Below are 22,971 nucleotides of genomic sequence, written 5' to 3'. Positions count from 1 at the left end.
ACCTTCTAGAACTTTCTCTACCTAGAAATTTTTCCTCGTGATTCAGTTAAACTATTTATGCCACTGAAGTTTATTTGCTTTTTGGAGATGGAGAACAGATGACTCAAAGTGTAACCCTCCTCATTAGTCCTCCAGCTAAACCCTCTTGTTTTTTAAAATGTTAAATAGCAGCTTTCCCTTTTTCTTGTAGGTTCTTACCCCCTTGGCTACTCAAGAGTGTGTTCCTCAGACGAACAGCATTGAGGTTCCTTGGAAGCTGGTTAGAAATGCAGAATCCTGGGCCATACCCAAACCTAATGAATCAGAATAGAATCTTCATTCTAGCAATATCCTCAGGAGATCCTAAGTAATAAGAGAGAGAGAAGGGGAGAGAGAGAGAGAGAGAGAGAGAGAGAGAGAGAGAGAGAGAGAGAGAGAGAGAGAAATTTTTAAAACAAGTTTGAGAAGCTCTGCTTTGGTGTTAATTTTATTATTTTCTCTCATATGGCTTAACAGTGGAGGCCAAAATTAGATATGGTGCTAAAATGATGGCTTAGATAGTGCCAAGTATAGTGGGAATAATTTTAATAAGTATTGAGGTAGCTCAAATTTCTGTTGATTTCATACCTCTGATATTCAAACATTTATACCTACAGTGATGTGTATTCTTCTTTTATAAAAAAATTTCGTGATCTTCATAGACTTTTGTCCTTTTCTCCTATTCTGTATTCACCTATAGAAATTCTCATTTTGTAGTCGATCAATTTGCTTGGATGCTTGCTTTATTTACACTTGAGTACCACCCTTATATCCATCTGTTATGATTATTTTGCTTTTCTAATAGTCACACTATTAAGCTTCCAGTGACTTGTGTTTACAGCATGTCTCTGGGGGCAAAGAGACCCCCTAGTCTCACCCAGCTCCCTACTGCCTAGTTTCATAGAGTCAGGCAACTCAGATTGTAACAACACAATTAAGGAAGTCCCTGTAATACCAGGCCTGGGGCTGCTTTGATGGTTCCTTGTGTATTCATCCATGAATCCTTTTTTATGGTGACTTGATCATTCAGTGGAAGTCACCTCTAGAAATGAGCATGAAGCAATTAAAAAATATATTGAAATAATTGTCACCTCGACATGGATTTTGGTTAGTCATTGTACCACCCTCCTTACCACTTTCACAGTGCTGTCAAGTAGGAGAAATGTACTAAGTTGAATGTTTTAAGTTCTCTTACTTCTTGGCTCTCCCCAAGGAAGAAGTGATGGTCAAGGCAGGGGAAGGGGCCCAGCTCATCTAATTAAGGTCAGAGGGTTCTCAAGTCAGTTTCCTATTGGCGTTCTCCAGCTATGCCTTGGAGATGGAAATTAGGATTAAACCTTCCTGGCACCTCTGCTTGGGACACCCTGGGGAGGTGGTTCTTTGTTTCTACTGCAAATTCTCTTGAGCAGATCCTGGGAGAAATGGTTTCTGATATTAAATGCTTTCTGATAGGCAGAGTCAGTAGCTGCGCTCACAGGCCCTGTGGGTTTGGGTGATGGTGGGGAGTGAGAGAGGAGCAGCTCCAAGGGACAGGGCTTCCAGGGACACTTACCTGTCACAATTCTCCCTTACATCCCTCTGAAAGGAAAGTGGGGAAAAGCCAAGGGAGGGAGGCCACTGTCCATTAATGGTGCAGGTTTTATGGCAAAAACTTCATGTGATTTTTGAGCAGAATTAATCAGATGACTCTCAATTAAGTGTTAATTATAGCCTGTTGATGTTTGATAACAAGGAAAAATTGTGTGGTTTGCTCTTATATTAAAGGCATTTTGTCAGCATTTCAGGCTACAATCTAAGAAGAATAGAAGCTGTTGTTTTCCTGGTGAACCCTGGGGCCACAGAAACCCTAGTGGCTATATTTAAGGAGGGTTGGTTATTACTATTGTTACCTTGGGGTTTGGTCTGAAAATCTTTGTATTTGACTACTCCTTTCCACTTATGGTCTAATTCTTAGAACCCTGGCTACTCTCAGTGATGATGGCATGTGGCCACTCCCCTCTGCACCCTGCTGTTTTTATTTTTTAAAGATACCTTTAGGAAAGCCTAAAAATCTAAACTGAGCAGACATCATACACATAGAAACAACAATGGAAATTTGTATTTCAGTCTTGTATTTTGACTGTTGTTTTTCCTTTGTCTGGTGATAAATCATCTTCCAAGATGAAAGATGATTTATTATTTTCATAAAGTTGTGGTGGGGGAGAACCTTTAGCAAATAGCAGCCTGATTTAGGAGTGGCCTCGTATTGGGCAAGCTTGGTGGATTTATTGCAAAAGTCAACCTATTCTGGAATGGAGGGGGCCTATTCCTTCATTTTGTTATTATGCCCAGATATTGGAGGACAGAGAACATGACGAAAATAGTCACAAGAAGCACAAGGAAAGGGTCCTCTGGCTCCCAGCATCCTTCTCCTGTTATCTCCCTGGGGTTTGCCACAGATCCTGAGCACCGGGTGTTCTCTCCATTTTATTAAATCGTGGCATTAAGGGAGGACCAGTGATATGTCCAGGATCCACCAGAAAGTATGGGTTAAGCAGACCTGGGGTGACAAGCGTCTTTCCTAGGGGAGTGGTTCTCTTTTTCATGGTCAGAGTAGGTGCAGCTGTGTCACATCTTGCTTATCTTCCCTCCTTGTCTCTGGGGCTCAGGTTGCCCTGCCTGTTCTCCCTCTGTAGTCAGTGCTTTGCTGCGGCATTGCTGTTTTGTTCTGGAGGAGGGACAGGAGAACACGGACCTGGACTTATCTGGATTCTCCAGCCATCTTCCATCAAAAAGGTTATAAAGGAATGGGAAACAGTAGAGGATTTTTAAGCAGCAGTAATAATTTGGAAAAGGCCGTGAGCAGGAGGGAGGAGCCGGTGGGATCCTGAAGGGCATGGTAGTGGCACTTCACAGAATACAGGAAGACTCCAGAACAGGGACTGCAAACACAAATGCCTCTTGCCTCACATTCTTGTTTAGAGAGAATGTGAGCCCCAGAAACACAATGAGGCAGGGTTCTGGCTTCCTCCATTTCCTTAGCTAAAGGCCACTGCTCCAGGGCAGGATTTCTCAGCCTCAGCACTAGTGACATTTGGGGCCAGATAGTTCTTGTGGCAGGCTACCGTGCTGAGGTTTGGCAGCACTCCTGGCCTCTACCTGCTCCAGGCTGGGAGCACCTCTTCCAGACCTCACTACCTCAGTTGTGACCACCAGAAGTCTTCAGATGTTTCCAAATATCCCCTGTTTTTTCCCTACTCACCCATACTGAGAAGTAGCTACTCTAAAAATGTGGTGAAATGCATGGAGACCAGAGGGCAGTAGGTTTGGCCCTCTGAGAACATTTCAGCAGAAGTGCCCTGGTAACCTGCCTGGCTTCCAGTGAGCAGCACCCTTTCCCTTGGGATCTTGGCTCCCTTGGAGTCAGTTTCAGTTCTAGCTGCTGCACAGAGTGTGGCTTAACAACACACATTTCTTTTCACAGTCCTGGAGGTTGGGGAGTTGAAGATCAAGGTGCTGCCACAATGGTGTCCAGTGAGGCCCTCTTCCCAACTTGCAGATGGCCATCTTCTTTTTGTATTTTCTCGTGATGGAGAGCAGAGAGCGAGACTTGAGTCTGTTCTTAGATGGATACTGTTTCCCCTCTTGAGAGCTCCATCTTCAAGACTTAATAACCTCCAGAGGGTCCCGCTTCCTAATACCAGTGCAGTAGGGGTTTGAAGATAAGGGGCAGGGGACACGATTCAGTCCATACCAGACACTGGTCAGTCTTCCTTCCTCCCTTCCTTCCTTCCTTCCAGAAGACAGTAAATATTTAATTAGAATAAAACTTCCAAATAACATTTCTTGAAATTTTTTATAAGAAATCACCTTTTCTTATGCTTTTTATATTAGATTTTTTATTCTTTTTATTTCTTCTAATTAGTTCTACATGCCAGTAGAATGCACTTTGATCCATCATACATAAATGGAGTATAGCCTCTCATTCTCCTGGCTGCACATGATGTAGAAACACTCCGATTGTGTAGTCATAGATGCACATGGGGTCACAATGTCCGATGCATTCTATTCTCTGTCCTCCCCTCCTTTCATTCCCCTCTGCCTAATCCAAAGTAACTCTATTTTTCCCTAGCCCCACTCCCCTTATTGTGAATTAGCATCTTCATATCAGAGAAAACATTTGGCCTTTGGTTTTTTGGGATTGGCTCATTTCCCTTAGCATGATATTCTCCAGCTCCATCCATTTACCGGCAAATACCATAATTTCATTCTTCTTTAAGGCTGAGTAATATTCCATTGTGTATATACACCACATATTCTTTGTCCATTCATCTGTTGAAGGACACCTAGGTTGGTTCCATAGTTAAGGCATTGTGAATTGAGCTGCTATAAACATTGACATGGCTGCATCACTGTAGTATGCTGATTTAAAATCTTTGGGATATAAACCAAGGAATGGAATATCTGAATCTCCATACCGTTTTTCATAATGGTTGCATCCAATTTGCAGTCCCACCAGCAATGTCTGATTGTACCTTTTTCCTCACATCCTCGCCATGGTCAATATTTCTTAGCAAGGATCTCTTAGTTCAGAGTCATCACAGCCTCCTAATTAAGAATCGGGCCCAGTTGCCCTCAGAGATATCTCACCTCGGCCAGGCAGCCTGCTCAGCACCATGAGAACATGACACAGATTAATTCAGAATGCTGTTAAGGAACCTCTAAGCAAATGACATTTTCCAACTTAAAATGTCAGGGGGGAGCTGGATCGAAGTGGAAGTAAAACTTGAAAGATGAAAGCTAAGGAAAAGGAGCTTTGGGGTCAGTGGGTGAAAGGTCAGCCCTCTTTGTCAACTGGGAGAATTTTGCCTCTTCATGGGAGACAATAAAGAAGTGTTTGCAGTCAGAAATCTGCACCTTTGTCTGCCTCCAAGACCTTAGAGTTGGAGGCAGCAATGTACCCATTATCAATTATTTCAGATTATCTTTCTGATTTTTCCCTCCTCCTCTTCCAGCTGCCAACGATTAGATGTGCATCTGGCAGCAATTTCAGTTTTTCAAGTGACTCAGGCAGCACTGAAGGGCTGGATCACTCTCTTGTTCAGTTCCTTTACACGAGAGATTGGGGAAAAGAATTTGGAAACAAAAGCCACCCAGTTCCTCCCCTACCAATTATAAACATGCTTTAGAACCTGGAGTAGTGCATTTAAAAAATCTCACCGAACGTCCACTTAAGCCTATTCATGTGATTTCTTTGTCAGTGCTTTCATGTGGTATTATAAGGCTTTCATTAACAGACTTAGAAAGGGCAGGGGGCTTCAGGCTTCTAATATCTTCAAGCACTAGAAGAGGCCTTTGAAGGGAGTTTCTGTAGACAGCATTAATTTAAGATTTGCTCAAAGGTAAGTGAATGCCGCTGTCTTAGTAGTTAATTTGTGCTGTTCCTGTGCAGGTAGGCTGGTCCTCTTTTGTATCGCAGGGCATATTTTTAGCACTGCTACTACTACCTGTCCCTGTTCTTTCTGTTCTGGCACTTTCCTGTGCTACCTCCTCCAAAATAACTTTGTCTCTCTTCCCAAAATGCATCCCTAATTTGAGCTTCAGCTCCGGCTCTTGGCTAGCATTTGGTCTGTGGATTCATTCTTGCTTGCTGGTTCTATCAGGGTGTTTTTTTGGCTGGTATATTTTCAGGTATCAGGAGATGTGAGATCTCCGGGTTTGGGGTTTTTAATAACAGTAGTTACAAAAGAACTAAAGATTGAGGGCTTATTATATGCCATGCAAAAGAAGAACTTATTGTGTATTATTTCACTTAATCTCGGTAACCCTCTGCAATGGATATTGCTATCCTGTGTTACATGGGAAAACATTGAGATTTAAGAGGCTTGAGTTACTTGCCTAAAATCACAGAGCAAAGAACAAGAGAAGAGATAATGGAAGTTTCCTTTCAAGTTTTAACTTGGAAATAAGTTTTGAGTTAAACAAAATTACCAGTCTTTAGAAAGCATGACAGCCATGTAATAATAGCTCCATTTTCATTTTCAAAGTTACCCTTTTTGTGTTGAATTTCCTAAATTACATTTTAGAACTCAAAATCACATACTTATCACTCAGGTAGTGGCAATTCAAGAGGAGCATGAGTTTATTGCATTATTACTTCATTGCAAACAACTGTTATAGCTTTATCTTTAACAGGACCCAATTAATATTGGTCCATACTGAGTAGGACACAGTTTTCCATACTCCTTAACCTTGCTTTGTGCTTAACAATCACTCTCAGAAATCTTTGTGATTTGCATTTCTTCAAGAATTCTTCAGGTGAAGTGAATGAGAATTGTGGGTTGAATACACGTGAAGCATACTGCCATATACTTAGTCTTTGTGGATAGTTTCAGTGTTTCTCCAGTAGTTAGATCACTTTTTCCTTTCCTTTTTTTTTTTTTTTTTTTAAGAACAATTCACTTAATCTTAAAGAATCACAGATCAAATTCTTCCCAATGTTTTCCCTCTGGTATCCTCCTCAAAGCAAGAAAAAAGAAAACAAAGACTAAAACTTTTTTCTTGTGACTTAAGACAGTGGTTTCCTGGTGATGTGAATTAGATGTCATGGGGCAGTCTTCTACTGAGCTGTAGCTTGGCCTCACTGGGTACTGCTGGGAATGACATTGTCCTCCAGCAGCCTTGTTTACTGACACCCCTCCCACCAAAAAAAAAAAAAAAAAAAAAAAAAAAAAGCCATATGGGGAGGGAATCCTCCCGGTCATACCACTGGGGGAGATTTTTCTTGCATTACCACGTTCTTCCATAAAGTCAACCACAACCCATATTATCGAGGACTCCAGCTAAATCTTGCGGTGAGTAGGAAATAGATTAAACACAGGTTTTCCCATTCCTCCAGCTGCCAGAAGTGATGTCAGCGGTGTTAATGATCCTACCTCAGTTCTCTGCAGACCCAGGCTGTCTCTGCAAGTCTCTTCTGTGCCCAGTTCAAGGGCTGTTATGGAAAAGCTGATGGTGGTTAAGAAACAATGGAGGTGCTGGACGGTTAGACTGACTGTACTCACATGGAGAGTCGGGCACTTGCTCTCTTGAAGCCATTTGCCTCCTGGGGGAGGGCCAAGAGGGAGAGATCTATTGATTGTTGAAGAGAAAAATAAAGGAAGTAGGAACGTGTCTGCCTGAATCCCTTTCTCCTCATTGCAGAAATGGGGCTACACTTTCTGCTCTCTCTGTGCCACTTTGTAAATGAAGTTCTGATGTAATTTAACTCTACTGGTTTGTACCAAAGCCACACCTATAAAAACTGTGTCCTGTGTTCTGACTGTTACAAACAAAACAAAACCCCAAACCAAAGAGTGACGCGATATTGCCATATAAACCTCAGAGCCAGGATGCAGTGCCTGTGAGGCGGGGAATGAATGTTTTGCAGAAAAACCTTCCATGGGTGCAGGACACAGCGGCTTCTCGTCCTCTGGACGCGGCATCTTACTTTCGTGTCTTCTCATCACAGGTTGATTTTGGTTGAACTCTGTTTAAATTAATGCTTCCTGTCCCCATAGTACACGTGATCAGGCTTGTCATGTAGAGGGGCTTTTTTTTTTTTTCTGAGTTATTCTATCTTGATTCAGTCATATAAATGGGACATATTATAACGTTGGTAGAAGAGAGATTGGAGACGTTTTGATCTGGGGTGGGGGTGGTGTTATGGCCTTGACCTCATTTGCTTGATCAGCATATTTCATTAATAAAAAGAATGGTAAATCACGGAAGTAGTTATTCTTCTGTTTAAAAGAGCTCTGAATATTTCACTGAATCTCCTTAACATAGCTGAAGAAGTGGTATACAGCTGGATGTAACTGTCATGGATAGAATACTTAATGATTATTGAGAACGATCTGTTATGGTTGGTTTGATTTGTCTGCTTATCCTAACCATCTTGAAGAGTTCCCAGAACTTTCTTCTGCCTTTTGTAGCTGGGGAGGAAAAGCCCCAGTGCTGACCGTGTTGGTCCTGCTACACCATAGCGGGGGTGATGAGCCTGGTCTCCCTTCCTTGGTCATTCCTGATCTCCTTGATCTCCTGTCTTTCTTCCTTGGTGGTCTTCTGAAGTCACCAGCCCTGCCAGAAGGTCTTTCACTGAGACAAAAGGGGAACTGGAGCGAGATGGCCTCTCACGTGTTGGCAGCTCTCCCTGAATTTTCCTCCTTGACAACCCTGTGCACATGAAGGGCTGGCTGTCCCCTTGTTATTTCCACAGCCCTCTCCATGCGACTTGCACAGGCTAAAGTGCTATTTAAGCAGCTCCGTTAAAGCAGTGGCCTGGTGGGTTGGTTACCCTTTGCCATTTAAGCACAAAACCGAGTCTTTCCCGCTCAGTCCTGGCCTGTTTTAAAAGCAGTTGGTTTCCCTTCTTTAGCTTGAATGCCTTTCTCCTTTTAACATCAAGTAGCAGACGTCTTGATCTTACCTCTAACTTTAGTTCAGTCAGTCTTCTTTGATTGATTAATTGGGGTGGGGGTGAGGGTATGGTCCTGAAGGCTTTAAAACGAAGAATGCTTTTTTCAGCACTTAGTTTTGTCCTTTTCCAAAGCTCTAGCCTGTCTCCGCACTTCCCACTAAACTTTGAGAAGAGCAAAGAGATTCTCCCTTGCCCGTAACTTTTGAAGCTCTCTGGATTTAGCCTTACTTTTCTTTTTTCGTGGGTGACCACTCTAACTAGTAGAGCCAACCCAGACAACGGTGCTTCATCTCCTGATGCTGTCATCAAACTCAGATGGAGGAACCTAGACTCTGAGCCACAAAAATTCCTTTGGTAAAAGCTTCCCGGTCTACCATGCAGATCAGCAGTCTCATTTATTTGTCCAAGATTTTATAGTGTGAATGTTAAAATGAGTAATACCCATCTACCACCAGAACTATGAAGATATTTGAGATGATGATTACTTTTTCTTTAACTTACTGGGTTTATTTGCCAGATTCAAGGATGCTTAAAAACAGAGCAATACTTTTGCAGTATTTTATAAGGTGCTTTTTATTAATATGCCAACATTCTAGAATGTGGGATCTGCTTTCAATTAGTGGGACCATGAATTAATTGCAGCTGCATTAGTGACATGGCTGAAGAAGTGAGTTGTGGTAGTGGTATACAGTTGGATGTAACTGTGTGAAGGAAGAAATCACCATGGAAGCAGAATAGAGAGGGACTTTATAGGCATCGTGGTCAGCACCTTTCAAGTTCCAGCTGACGTCTGGCCCTCACGTCCCCCATCCTTTCTCTCCCCATTCCCACTGAGGGGAATTCTTTTTCTCCTCTGGAGGAAGCTTCCTCTCTCAGTTCTTCCTGAATTTTTCTCTGTGCCATTCCTTTAAGGACTTAGGTTTTTGGACGCCAAAACCAGGAAGCCAGAGTCCCTACTTTCCGGCTGTATACGGTGACTTTGGAACATGGGGAAAGGATACAGTACTGAAAAGGGTTAAAAATTTCAAATCATTTCTCATCACTGATTTTGAAACATGAGAAAGAACTAAGTATAATTTGAATGCTACTTTTCTAATTTAAGCTTTTTATTTTTTTCATCAAATGCAGAATTTTTAAAGTTCAAATCCTTCAAATGAATGATAAAGTTAGAACAGAACAACATATGAATAGTAATTTTTCTTGAGTGTCAGGAATTATAAACAATATTTATTCTTTTTTTGTATTTCCCTGTATTTTATACATTTTCTGTATTGCACTCAAGGTATATCATTTTTTTAAAACACAGTCATTTATGTTAAATGAAACAAACAGATTGCTTTGACACATTGCTTTAAGTGGAGAGATTTAATTTATAAAAAATGTTCAAGGTGAACCTATAAGAGTTCAAACAATGATTCCATTGAAGAAAATTCAGTACTAGTTGTTTTTTAAGCACAGTTGGATGAGGAAGGGTTATTTTCTGGCTACATTTCAGTATATGACAACAGCCAAACAATTTTATTCCTATTTTCTTACAGTAGAAACAACTAATAGTGCTCTGGTCAGATATTTATTACTATGTTGCATTTGACTCACAAATTTGGCAAGAAATGTTCAGAACAGGTAAATACAAGGCAAATACACTTGTTGATGTTTTGACTGACAATGCATTGCTGGAAGGATCCTTCCATTATACTTAGATCTTAACTGTGCTGTTTCCAGCTTTCACGGTCAATACCAAGCAGTAGGCTGAGACTGTGGAAGAAAGCAAAAGCTGTATTTGTTTTTCAGCTTTAGTAGGCATAGTTTAAGTGGGTAGAGTTCAGGAGATGTAAATTCCTGCTGGATGCAATAATGCAATAATCCATAGGTCTCAAGTAGCATTGCTCAAGTGTTGACTTACTTGATAATACTTTAAAAATTACATTTTTCATTACTGGCCACAGGATTAAGTGGGTTTTATCTTACAAGAAGATACACATAGAAGGTGTGGTGAGGAAATTTTGTCAAAATGTAATTTCCTGCTAGTAAATCTCGTGACAGGTGCATTGTGTGTCTGGATTCAGAAGTTATTCCCCAGTGATCTAACTAGAGAGAGTCTGTCACAGAACATCACCACTTGATATTTGTGCAGTGTCTTCTCATAAGGAAACAATTGACTTTGGGGTATCTGGTTTATGAACATTACAGATGAGCTCAAATGAGCTTCTGTATTTGTAAAACATGGAAGCACTATTAATTATAAATGGTTGGTATCAATTGAGGTTGTGTTTATAAAGTGTATTAAATGTCCATCTGAGAATGTCATCTTCTCTGGCACTTATGACAATATTTATTATTACATTTGTAATTTGTCACTCACAGATGTTTGTTGAATTGAATGACTGAAGGAACTTTTTAAAAACATATTTCTGGGGCTGGGGGTTGTGGCTCAGTGGTAGAGCACTTGCCCTAGCATGGATGAGACACTGGCTTCATTCCCAGGAACCACATAAAAATAAACAAATAAATAAAGGTATTGTGTCCATCTATAAGCACAAAAATATTTTTTTAAAAAAAAAACATTTCTACATTACAACAATATATACGCATAGATCTTAGCCTTTCTTTGGGGGCTTTATTCAAACTTACCCTGTCTTGATTGCAAGCATGTCAAAGCAGAGATGTGGGGAGATGAACTTAAGTCCCATAAAGGGTAGGTTGAGGTCTGTTCCAAAAGTCAGACTTCCTGTCCCAGCTGACTCATCGGAGTAGCTGCTGTGAACAACTGTCTTTTTGGAACTTCAATTTTGGAGCCCTTTGGCTCCAGATAATACCTCTCTGGGAACCATTACTCTGCTTCATCAGCTCCTTTATTTGCCATATTTGGCTCTCAAAGCTATTTAGCTGTCTCCAGAGATCAAATGTGCCCTCCAAGGGCTGAGACTGGCTGCTATAGAGACTATTCAAAAGAATATGCTCAAGACTGAGAAGGCAGTTGCAAAAAAAGAACTGGGGGCTTGAGAAGGCATTCCCAGACTGCTGCCAACAGGGCTGCATGACTACAGTAAGGGTACAGCTTCCAAGGTGGCTCCCACTGAGGACTGGCTGCAGGCATTACCTGATGAGCATAGCTCCACTTTCACCAACACCCATGGGCAAACCACACTACAAAGACAGGCAGGTGTGAAATTCAGACTTTCCCTTTAGAATTTTCCAGGTGTTTTTTTGTTTTTATTTTTTTTTTAACCTACCTGTAGCGATGTGTTCCTATGCCCTGTCTGCATTGCCTCACTCTTTACCACTTGCTCTACTTTTTCATAGATTCCTAAATTGATAGCACCCTTTGGTAGCTTTGTGGCTGAAGCATGGGTTGATCAGGATTTATGATATAGGCTTTTAAAAGTACTGTGTTATAAGACTGTAGAAGAAAAGTCTATGATGGATATTATATATCCTTTTGCATCTGCTCTTTGAACATATTTGTGGAAAGTTACAAGGATGAGCTCTGCCTGGTCCACAACAATAGATTTCAATACCCTGGAGGCCGTACTTTCCCCTGCCCTCTCAGGCCCCAGATCTCTGCCTTGTGCAGATTTCTACCCTGTGCCTGCAGGTTGGCACCGCATGTGTAATGAATGATAAATCGGGGTACAGTTTGTTCCTGTCCTGAGCTGTTCATTCAGCCCTTCTGGATGGGAGCCAGATAAGAAATGAAAAACATAGTGCATGCTCTTTGCTTTCCCCTCATTTTATATTTGGCAAAATTTTGTTGTAAGTCCTTTAATATGGTGTGGCCTTCCATGCCTAATATTAGTCCTGGAGCTGAGAAGCTGTGTTCAGCTGCACTAGAATGTTCTGGTAGGAACATTCTGATAGCCATTTGGAAGTTAATGAGAGACCTGGGCCTTCTTGTCTGGGGACCCATCAGGGCTCCTGGAAGAAGGGAGCCTACCTTTCCCTTTTAGATGCCATATAAAGAAAATCCCATTTATTTGGGCAGTTAAAGGAATAAGCTTTCTATTTGTTTGTTTGCCTGCTTCTACTTTGGCACCTTCATGCCAAGTCTCTATTAGTAAATTAAATAATAGTCTGTTTACCTGATTTTCTAGAGGCAAAGTTAATATTTTGAAATAAACAGAAATCTACTAAACCTAGAGTCTTCATTTGGTAAACTTCAACTTATGTGAAACTATCATGTAAATAGTGAATGCTGATGGGTCTGACGCTTAATCACCCTTGAAGGGGGGGGGGATGAAAATATTGGTCAACATTTAACTTTGTGAATTTTAGAAACTGCTGCTATCTGTGTAGCCTTTGTGGATCTTGATCATATCTCCAGGCCTATTCTTGTTGTCCCTATAATTGGATAAAGACCTCATGGCTTGTCATTCAAGGTTTTTCACCATCCATCCAGATCCATAGACTCTACTCACTGTGCCCTGTTCAGGTACCTCGCTGTCCTGTGAAGCCATGTACCCTTTAAGTGGCCCGTTCGTGGCTGCCCTCTCATCCCCTGGGCCTTGTTTCATCACGTCTGTGGGGAGTGTACTGTGTCCTTGTCATTTGTTCAACTCACATCTCTTGCACACCTGAAGCTCTGGAAGATGCCATATAAAAGCAACCGAGACACAAACCCTGTTTCCGCACACCCAATTATTTTTCTCGCAAAGCAAGGCGAGTGTGTCAGGGAGGTTCCTCCCTTGGATTTTTCGCTGGAAGTATTCTTTTTCTCCTGCATGCATCTAGAGCTTTTCCCCGCATGTGCATCTATCATGAAATTCACCTTCCAGCTTAGCATTGTATCTACTTATGAATGGAGAGTGCCTGCCTTTCTAGAAGGCAAAGTGTATAGCAGAATTCAAATTTGAATCCTCTATAGAACTTAATGTGGCCATTGACTCATTCAACAAGTTTTATGATCATCTACTCTGTGCTGAATGTTGCTCAGGGCACTCTATAAATATTGATATGTATAGGTAACTTTTGAATGCATGAAAAATATGAAGCTCCAAGGATTGTCTATTATTATTCTTGAGAGCATAGATGCTTTATGAGTTTGAAAAAGGGTCTCATCTCAGAAGGGGAATTATGGATAATGTCCCTTTGGGGTCTGCCTTCTTGAATTGCAGAGAAGTAATGCTTGCTTCTGCCTAAATATAACTTATTTTTATAAGACTTAAATCGGAATCCCTTTCTTTTCTTATTTAATAATTTACCATGTCTGTTTTGCATGGGTCTCCTTTGCATCTAAAATTCTTCTGTCAAACAATGTCACATTAAAAATTGATTCCAGATTTTGTAATGTTAAGCTCGGCAACTTCAGAAGCTAAAATTTGCAGTTGACTTTTAATTAAAAGAAGATTGAGCATAGATTGCCTGTAACCTGTTTACCATATTTTATCCACTAACTATGATGTGCATTTTTGCTTCAATCATAACACCAAAGAATCTTTTTTGTTGTGGCTAACCCTCTGAGATGTCCAGATCACATTTGTTTTCTGATTTAATATTGACTACTTTTAGTTTGTGATTGCATCTTGCATCTTGAAAGAAAGAATAGTCAAATACAGTTTGTTGATTTTATTTAGGTACACAGGACTGTTTGTGCCTGTTACTTGGGCTTATCTGAGACTTCTCCCTTTTAGAAGGCAAGCCCCCTAGTTGGGGCTGAGTGTGTGTTTTGAGATGCCTGTGCTAAACCAAGTCTTTCCTTTTCCCTTTCAGAATGAAGACCTAAACGACCTCAGCAAATCTTCCTCTAACTCATGGGTACCCAGACTCTAACTCTTTCATGATTCACAATCAGGACCTCACATCTTCCGCCTCTGTAGATGGTACGATGCATCCATTTCAGTTTGTTTACTTTATACAATCCTCAGGAGTTCGTTGACTGAACTGCACGTTCTATATTGTGCCAAGCAAAAAAGCACTGTGACACCAGAAGAATAGTCTGCGTGAACTTCATCTTGAACCTTAAGGACTTAGCTGGCCACAATGAGCTGATGTGCCCACTACCAGGCTGCGAGAGAATGGGTTTCCTCTCATTTACAAGATTCGTTTCATCTGCTGCTGAAACTGTGTTTGACAAAATGTCATTGTAAATTATTTCATTCAAAACTGTTCACATTGGGTGGAGAGAGTATTAAATATTTAACATAGGTTTTGATTTATATGTGTAATTTTTTTAATGAAAATGTAACTTTTCTTACAGCACATCTTTTTTTTTGGGATGTGGAACTGAGGTATACAATGTTCTGTTGTAAAGAGTGGAGCAAATGCTTAAAACAAGGCTAACAAGAGTAGAATAGTGTATGATCCTTGTTTTAAGATTGTAATTCAGAAAAATAATATAATAAGAATCATAGTGCCATAGATGATTCTCAATTGTATAGTTATATTTGCTGATACTATCTCTTGTAATATAAACTTGATGTTGAGCTGAGTTCCTTAAAAGAATTAATCTTAATTTTGTATTTTTCCTGTAAGACAGTAGACCATGTTAATTAAACTGAAGAACAATATATACTACTTGGGTATTTTCAAGTGTCAGCTTAAAATTGATGATTGAATGGAAGCAAAATTATAAGAAAAGGAAATCAAAGTCTTCCATTGTATATATTGTAAAGAGAAGGAGACCTGGGTGATCCTTTCAAATCAAAAGCTCTCTTTGGAATGAACAATGTGGGTGTTTGTAAATTCTGGAAATGTCTTTCTCTTCATAATAAACTAGAATCTGTTAATCTTTTCTTCTCTCCCCCTCCCCCAGTCCACTTCTGGAAGCTTCCTGCTCCATTCCCACCATTTTTTTTTCCTGTGCACATGTTATACTATTTCATTTCCTGTGTTGTATTGAGTATACTTAGACAAATGAGTGCTTGCTAACCAGAAATTAAAATTCCAGAGTGGATTTTTTTTTTTTTTTTTAATCATGACCAGGGCTACATGTCAGTTTCCTTAAGACCCTGAGTTCACATGTTCTGAGAACTTCCGGTTTTACATTATTTAACCGAATGTAACTGGCCCATTTGCCCTGGTAGGTGCTGGCCTAGTAGTGATTAGTTTAATAAAAAAAAAACAAAAAACAAAACAAAAAAAAACACAAAAAACAAAAACAAAAAACAGTGCACAGAGAGCACATAAAAACATAATGACCTGCTATGGGAACATCTAGCCTGCAGTGAGAATTTTTAATCCTTTTCTTGTTTAGAAAGTATACACATCTTGGGATTTTTCCTTGTGAAACACAAATGGCAATGAGCACATTTAAAGATATTGCCTACAGAAGTTTTGAATCTTTTTGCCAGGAAACTTCCAAAAGTTAAGCGAATTCATGCAAATATCAGGCTCCCTCTGAGCCAGTGTGAAGTCTGTATCAGTGGTTGCCAGCCCTGCTGTTGGGAGGAGCAACAGTTTATTTCTGGGAAGGGTTGATCCTCCTGGGTGGAGCTACAAGGAAGGGCCAGGGTTGTAGGGCCTTGCAGTGGCTGCTGCTCTGATCAGCTGGTTGGGGAGCTCTGCTCTACTTAAAAGGGAGTGGAGATAAATGGCACCCCCACACTGCTGAGGCCCGTGTTACTGTTCATTCAGCCAGATGGCATGTACCTCACAGACTATTGTACAATGTTCATCGTTGCAGATTTTAATCATTTGCATGCTCATCAATTTCTAAGATAAATAGGCCTATAGTCATAAGAATCCATTGTTTTCAAGGAACTTGCTGAATTACATCATTTCCTATTCATAGAGAACACCACCAACTTTGAAAATCTCATAGGAAAGTTATTTTTTACTCCTTTGTAAAAAAAAAAAAAAAGAAAGAAAAGACTTTCTCAGTCAAACTAACTTTTCATTTTTGACTCTTCTGATTCGTACTCTTGCTAGTGTAAGAAGAAAGCTAGCTATCCTGCTCTCTTCCGTTGAGCACTTAAGTAGTAAAAGAGAAATCAATGAACAAAGCTGCCTCAACTATTTTTCCTGCTAAGCTGGTTATTATTTCTCAAGGAACCCAGACTTTAAATATGTATTACCAAGATACCTCTGCATGTGGAATTATCAACATATTTTGGGTGAGAACAGAAATGAACAGACTGGAAAGTGCATCTCTTAGTTTCTGTGGCTGACTTTTTGTTGATTCAAATAAAGGTAGAAATTCTTATTTAAGCTGCTTCCAGAGGTGCCTGAGCTGGGTTTGATGGCAGTATCAAACTTTACTGACTTAAAACTGGAAGTTGCTGGTACTCAAGCCAACAGCTCATGCTCTGGCTAACTCAAAGGGTTTTGCTTTGAGCACATCAGCTGCTAAGTCCTTGTGTTTGGTTCCTATTTAAGAGAGTTGGCTTTTATCCATTTCAAAGTATTTGTAGGCCAGCCAAGGGCTTACGTTAATGGGGCTTCTAGTGGCCTCTGGTTAACCTAGAAGTTAGTGGCTTTTTCTTCATGAGAACAACCTTTCACAGCGTTCTTTCTTAGAAACAGGCAGAGTTATAAAATTCTCCTTTGTGAAAGGAACAAATGTTTTGTAGCTTTGATATCTTCATTCTGGGCAAAAGCATGTCCCTAGAACCAGTTAGAAGTAAGGGGAATCCATTAATGATCAACCACCTGAGTCAATAATGACAAATCAGTTCTGATGTTACATGTGTGGCTATTTCTTGCTAACTCTCAAAGGTCAGGGACTCTCTTGACTAATCTAGTGATGCAAAAATGGATTTACTCAGAATCAAATGGTCAGAAAGTAGAGATTTTTAACCTTTCTTTCCCTGGCTTTTGTCTTTTAGGTATCTTTTAAATGGGAGACAGAGTATTAAGAAACAGTTTTGTACTGTAAGAAACAGTGCTTTACAGTACTGAAGCCCTGTTTTATGCAGTCTTGCATCCTGAATGCGATATGCCATGTAGCTGAAAACTTCAATTTTATTTACTATAGGTGGTTTAAAGGTGGGGAAGAAGGCTCACCACCCATTGACGCCAAGAGCCACAAAATTCAGTAGAGAGAAGCACTGTGGCTGATCCCATATTCAGTCTCTCATTGGCTTTGTGGAGCTCTACAGGTCAGTCCATCATACAAGGAGGCCCTGAAACCAGACACTGAGAATTAAAGCCCTGATAGGGAAGAGAAGGATCCTTTGGGAGGCATGCAAAAGAGAATGGGTGGAAATCAAATATGAAATCACTTCTTTGTAGTGATTTGAGGGAGGGATAGTGTTCCCAGCACTTGGTGAATGTTAGTTGGAGGTGATGCTAGATTCATGTATATAGGCTACTGAGAAACCTGAAGGAAGAAGCATGCTTTTCCAGGGATGTGAGGAATATCACCTTGCCAAGGCTAAGGAAAAGAGCTCCATCCAGACGGTAGATTTAATTATGAGGAGCAATGACAGCCTTGTTAGTAGAATGTCCAGGGTTAAAGAGGGTCTTTGGTCATTTCTAAAGTCAAGCCTGGGAAGATCTTCAAGGTCTTGCCATAGCTCTGTAAACCAGACCCCTAGGTGTGGCTGCAGAACGTGTGGGTCTGGTGTGTGTTGGCTATTTCTCACTGCTTGTAACCAGAGCATCAAATTTGATGCTGCAAGGTTGAATGATATTGGCAGTGTTTGGTCCTACTCTTAAGAGATCTATCATTAATAAACAGCTTATAATTAGCTAGTATGATTAGAAAATGTATGACTTAGATGACAAGTTGTCTTCCTTTCCTAGCTTGTTGATGACTTGGCATTTGTGATGTATACACAAAGAGATCCGGTGTGTTAGCCTTTCACCATTCACCTGGCATTTAAATCTCTCTTTGCTCATGCTGTTCATTTACCAGTGTTACCCAATATGCCATGTGCTAGGACAAATTCACTACACAGGAAAATGTCTAGATTTGTGTAGACATCTTTAGTGCTGATTTTTTTTTCCTTTTTTGCCATTGGCCTAAGAATGTAGTTCCCAGAACAATTTTTTCTTGCAAAATAATTTTCCTTACACCTCTTGGCTACAGGGTGGGCCAAATCAACTACATATATATTTTCACTTACTGTGTGTGCAGTTTGGTTTATCATCCTAAGATGGTGGTGCTGCTCCTGGTGCTACTTCATCTGTGTACAAGAGACCAACACATGGTCTGTATTGCTACCAAAACATTTATTGTATATATGTGTATAACATACGTATTATGTATATATGTCATGGGTACCAGGCCAGGTTTATATTTTTTATTTAGAAGTGTTTCACTTTTCCAAGTTTTCTTTATAGTGTTATGTTTATTTTCAATTTTTTTCCCCCTTGATTCTGTCTGGTACTTAGAACTGTAGTGTCTTCATCGTTAATTAAAGAAAACTGTCTAAATGAATTTCACGATGTGAATGTTAGTGATCCTTCCTGTCTTTTGATTATGGGACATGACACAGAAACTGGGCATTTGGCTGGGCAGGAGCAGTGGATACCATTAAACCTACTTCCATAGGTAATTTTGGAATTGATCTTTTTGCCTGACTCTATCTCTTCTCAGTTGGCTTTCAAAGGCCAAGTGAATAAACAAAATGGCCTTGGGAAAGATTTTAAGGTGCTTTTATTGATGGTGGTGATGAGGGAGAACAGAATAGGCAGGGAAAAAAAAAATCCATCCTTGGTGGAAGGATTTGTGTTTAGTTTACAGACACTGGGACAGCCTCTTCAACCTTAACTGTGCACACAGATCTCTGGTTCAAATGCAGGTTGTCATTCCAGATATTGGGGCCAGACCTGAGAGATAGCTTTTCTAACCAATTCCCTGGCAAGGCCAAGGCAGGTGCTGCTAGTCCTAACCTGATGGCAATTAGCTTTGGATACATATTAGTGTCATCTGGACAGCTATTAAAAAGACTCAGTGGCCAGGCCAACTCTGGGGATGCTGGTTTAACAGGTCCAGGGGTGGGCCCTGAACTTTAGTTGTTTCAGATGCACCTGATGCTCCCAGGGAGATTCTAGCAAATGGTCAGGGCTGAGAACCACTGCTGCAAAGTGTTGCCTAAACTTCTCTGATTATTAGAGCTGCTTATTAGAAATACTGACACCTGGAGTAGTGTAGGAATGTGCACCTTTCACCAGGCGACTCTTCTGGTAGGCAAGTTTGGGAGAGACTCATTTCTGTGGAAGTGGAGGTTTTAGATCATTTCACCAATAGAAGGAATAGCAACACCTCTAATTTTTGAAAATAATTTGCCATATGCCTATATAGAAGCAGCCCGGATCTTCCCTTGCTCCTCTGAGCTTTCTTGCTTCAACAACTTAAAAGGAAGGTAATTGATAGGTCCTGGATAGTTAAAGGTAACTTGTTTTTTGACATTTTGGAAACATATTCAAGGTTTTTTTTTTAATATAATTTTTTATAAGCATGGTGTTGCACTGAAAGCAGACAGACTCACTTTCCCATCCTTATTTGGGGCATCGGCTGGAGGACTCTTCCTTCTGCCTGCCAGTGTAAGTAATATTTTCACTGTTTCGGAGCAGCATTAATAAATGCTAGAAGCTCTTTGGTGTTCCTTTTATATTACCTTTCTCCATTTATACTTAAAACAAGAACCACTGATTTTTCCCCTCCTACGGGTACAGCAAAGTGAACATCTATCCCCTATTGAAATGACATGTGAACATCACTAATTAGTATGAATTTGAGGGAGGTCTAGTTGGAATGAATTAATGGTGTAATTTTTAGCACAGCTGCTTATTATCTTTACAAATGTATAAAAACAAACTATAGCAAGTAAAGTGCTGCCAATGAAGGACCTTTGAGAAATGCATAGCCAAGTAGAACTTGTAATTACCTCAGTGATTCTATTATAAATAGTAGCAACATTTATTCCACATTTATTCTAGGTTAGCCACCAGGATTTATGTCAATTATCTCATTTTATTCTTGTAGGTAACCCAGGGGTAGTGGAGAGGTGTGTCTGGTCACAGATTACTGAGGTGGAACAGTCTCTCACATTGAGGACTGTTGGTTGACAGGGTTTATGTTCCCATCAACACCACTGCAAGTCTCTGGGTTCCAGGCACTTAAAATTATGTTCCACAAATTTAAAACACTGTTGGGCTGAGGTTGTAGCTTAGTAGTAGAGCATTTCTTGCCTAGTATGGGAAGGCCCTAGGTTTAATACCCCCAGCACCACAAAAAAAAAAAAAAAAAAGAAAAAGAAAGAAAAAATACAACCCATTATTACTCTAGCTGCCTTGGGCTATGAACTTGCTGCACAAACATAATATGTGAGCCTGAAAGTATGGCTTGTCCAGCTTATAACTTTCACCCTACAAGGTAACAGGGCCTGATTCCATTTATTTCCATTTCTTACCTTTGTATCTAGTTTAATTCATTAGTGTCAAAGAGTTTATCCTAATTCTGTTTTTCTCACTAAGTACACCTCATTTCAGCAACAGAATAGAGATATCCAGATTTAATTTAGTAGAACACAAAAGGATAGTAATATGGTTAGATGTGAAAGCCACATAAAATCCAAACAGATATGTTTGGGGGCATTAGGTTTTACATATTACCTCTGGTGAACCTTTCTGAATCAGAATTTCTCATGGAATATGGATGATTAGGAAAATGAGTGGAAAAGCAATAGGAAATATGAGGAGGCAGATGCCTGAGTATCAGCTGTTCACAAAAATAGTTCCCACCATTAGTGAATGAATGACTGAAGCTCCTCTATAGTACAGGAACTTCTCTGAGCTATAGTCAGTTTTTCCCAAAGTTCAGACCAAGAGCAACTCTAACAGAATTCCTAATGTGCTTATAACAACAGACTTTAGCAATGGCCACAGGAAACTATTTTAATAATAAATTGGCTTCCCAATACACACATTTGGATGACCTATACCCCAACTCTGAAGGAATATGTTACTGGAGTTCATTAAGTAATGTCCTATCTGCTCCCTCTCTGTAAGTTGCTCCAAGCTCCAAATCTCAAGGATCAAAGTTACCTAATTGTAAATGAGAGAAGAATTGTTATAGTTGGAGTTCCTGAAAAGAAAAACAACCCAAAAAGTAAAATTCAGTAAAACTCGTCTAAACTTACAAAGAAATAGCATGAAAATAGAGTTATTAGGTAAATTTGCATAGATGTTATACAACATTAGCATGATTCTATAAAAATATGTACACAAATGGAAGTTTATTTCTCAAAATTTTAAGAAGTGGTATTCTGATGGTATTTTGGATGATTTTTCTTTTTTCTTTTTCTGTAAACTTTTATAGTGATCATATGTTATTTTTATATTGAGAAAGAGAACAATAAACTGTTATAAAAACACAAAGAGGGTTGGATGATACTCTCAGTGAACCGCCCCCCCCCCAATTAATCTTCCTGTTCATTGTCTACAAATTAGGAGTTATCCACCTACAGCTTGGAGGCCTAATTCTATCTGCTGCTTGTTTTTATAAATAAAGTTTTATTGGAACATATCTGTGTTTAATCATTTATATATTGCCTTTGGTACTCACAGCAGAGTTGAATAGAGGAGACAAAAATTCAATGACCTTGAAAAAACAAAAACACAAAGGCTGAATCAGACTGTTTACTGTTTTTTTACTGGTTTTCGCTAAAACACTTGTCTGGGTCTTTACAGAATGTTTATAGAATGTTTGCTGGCCCCTGCCATAGATGTTTTTCAAGAGAGAAAATTGGGATCTGAGACAAAGTCCCTTGCCCTGGGCTTCTGAAATTTTCTAGGACCTGCTTAAACAAACAAACAAACAAACAAAAAACCTGTTATCATACAGGCTGAACCTCTGCTGCCACAACTAGTACTTTTAGAATGCCAAAAACACTTTGTTAGAATGTTTTTCATCTGCAAACACTAAAAGGATATTTTATAGTTTGGAAAGTAGAGCTGAATGAAAGTAGAATTAGGAGGATCCTTTTTTGATGGTGTCTCACTTTTTCTAGATTAACAATCAAAAAAGAAAAAAAAATAGGAGGGGAAAAAAAAAGGAGAAATCGGTTAAATGTTGTCTTTCTAAAATAAAGTTTGAGGTTCCATGAGGGAGTCCAGAGGAAGTTCAGAGTAGATTATGGAATCCTGAATAGCATGACCTCAATGAATAGTGGGGACAAAAAAAACATTTTTTTTCCCATTTTTTCCCCCCTAACTTGTGAACAGCTGCAGTGCTGAGAATTAAGATGAGTTCAGGAAGCATGGATTCTGGCCAGAAAGACAATATCTGGTAACCTATGAGACAAAGGTAAAATATTTGAGGATTACTGGATTTAAAAAATGAATCACTGGGACTGGGGATGTGGCTCAAGCGGTAGCGCGCCCATCTGGCATGCGTGCGGCTTGGGTTCCATTCTCAGCACCACATACAAACAAAGATGTTGTGTCTGCCGAAAACTAAGAAATAAAATATTAAAATTCCCTCTCTCTCTCTTAAAAAAAAAAAAAAGCAATTACCCCCTTTAAGTCTCACTTTATTAAAAAAAAAATGAATCACTGTTCCAAATTAAATAAACTAGGAAGGTAATTCCTTAGCATTTTTATCATCAAATCTCAATATTCACTCATCACACCCT

General features: G+C 39.8%; 1 protein-coding gene across 1 annotated transcript in view; it reads left to right on the top strand.

Annotated features, from left to right (window-relative positions):
* The window catches only part of Irs1 (insulin receptor substrate 1), a 65,120-nt gene extending 43,257 nt beyond the window's left edge, over positions 1–21,863 (top strand). Inside the window, exon 2 of the mRNA XM_005326471.5 lies at positions 14,162–21,863. The gene's annotated coding sequence lies outside the window, so the exon portion shown is untranslated. The remainder of the gene's footprint in view (positions 1–14,161) is intronic.
* The last annotated feature ends 1,108 nt before the right edge of the window (positions 21,864–22,971 follow it).

This window comes from Ictidomys tridecemlineatus, chromosome 7 (genome assembly GCF_052094955.1).
Source record: "Ictidomys tridecemlineatus isolate mIctTri1 chromosome 7, mIctTri1.hap1, whole genome shotgun sequence".
NCBI lineage: Eukaryota > Metazoa > Chordata > Mammalia > Rodentia > Sciuridae > Ictidomys > Ictidomys tridecemlineatus.
Note: the sequence above shows the minus strand (reverse complement) of the source record. Positions and strands in the feature narration are given on the sequence as shown.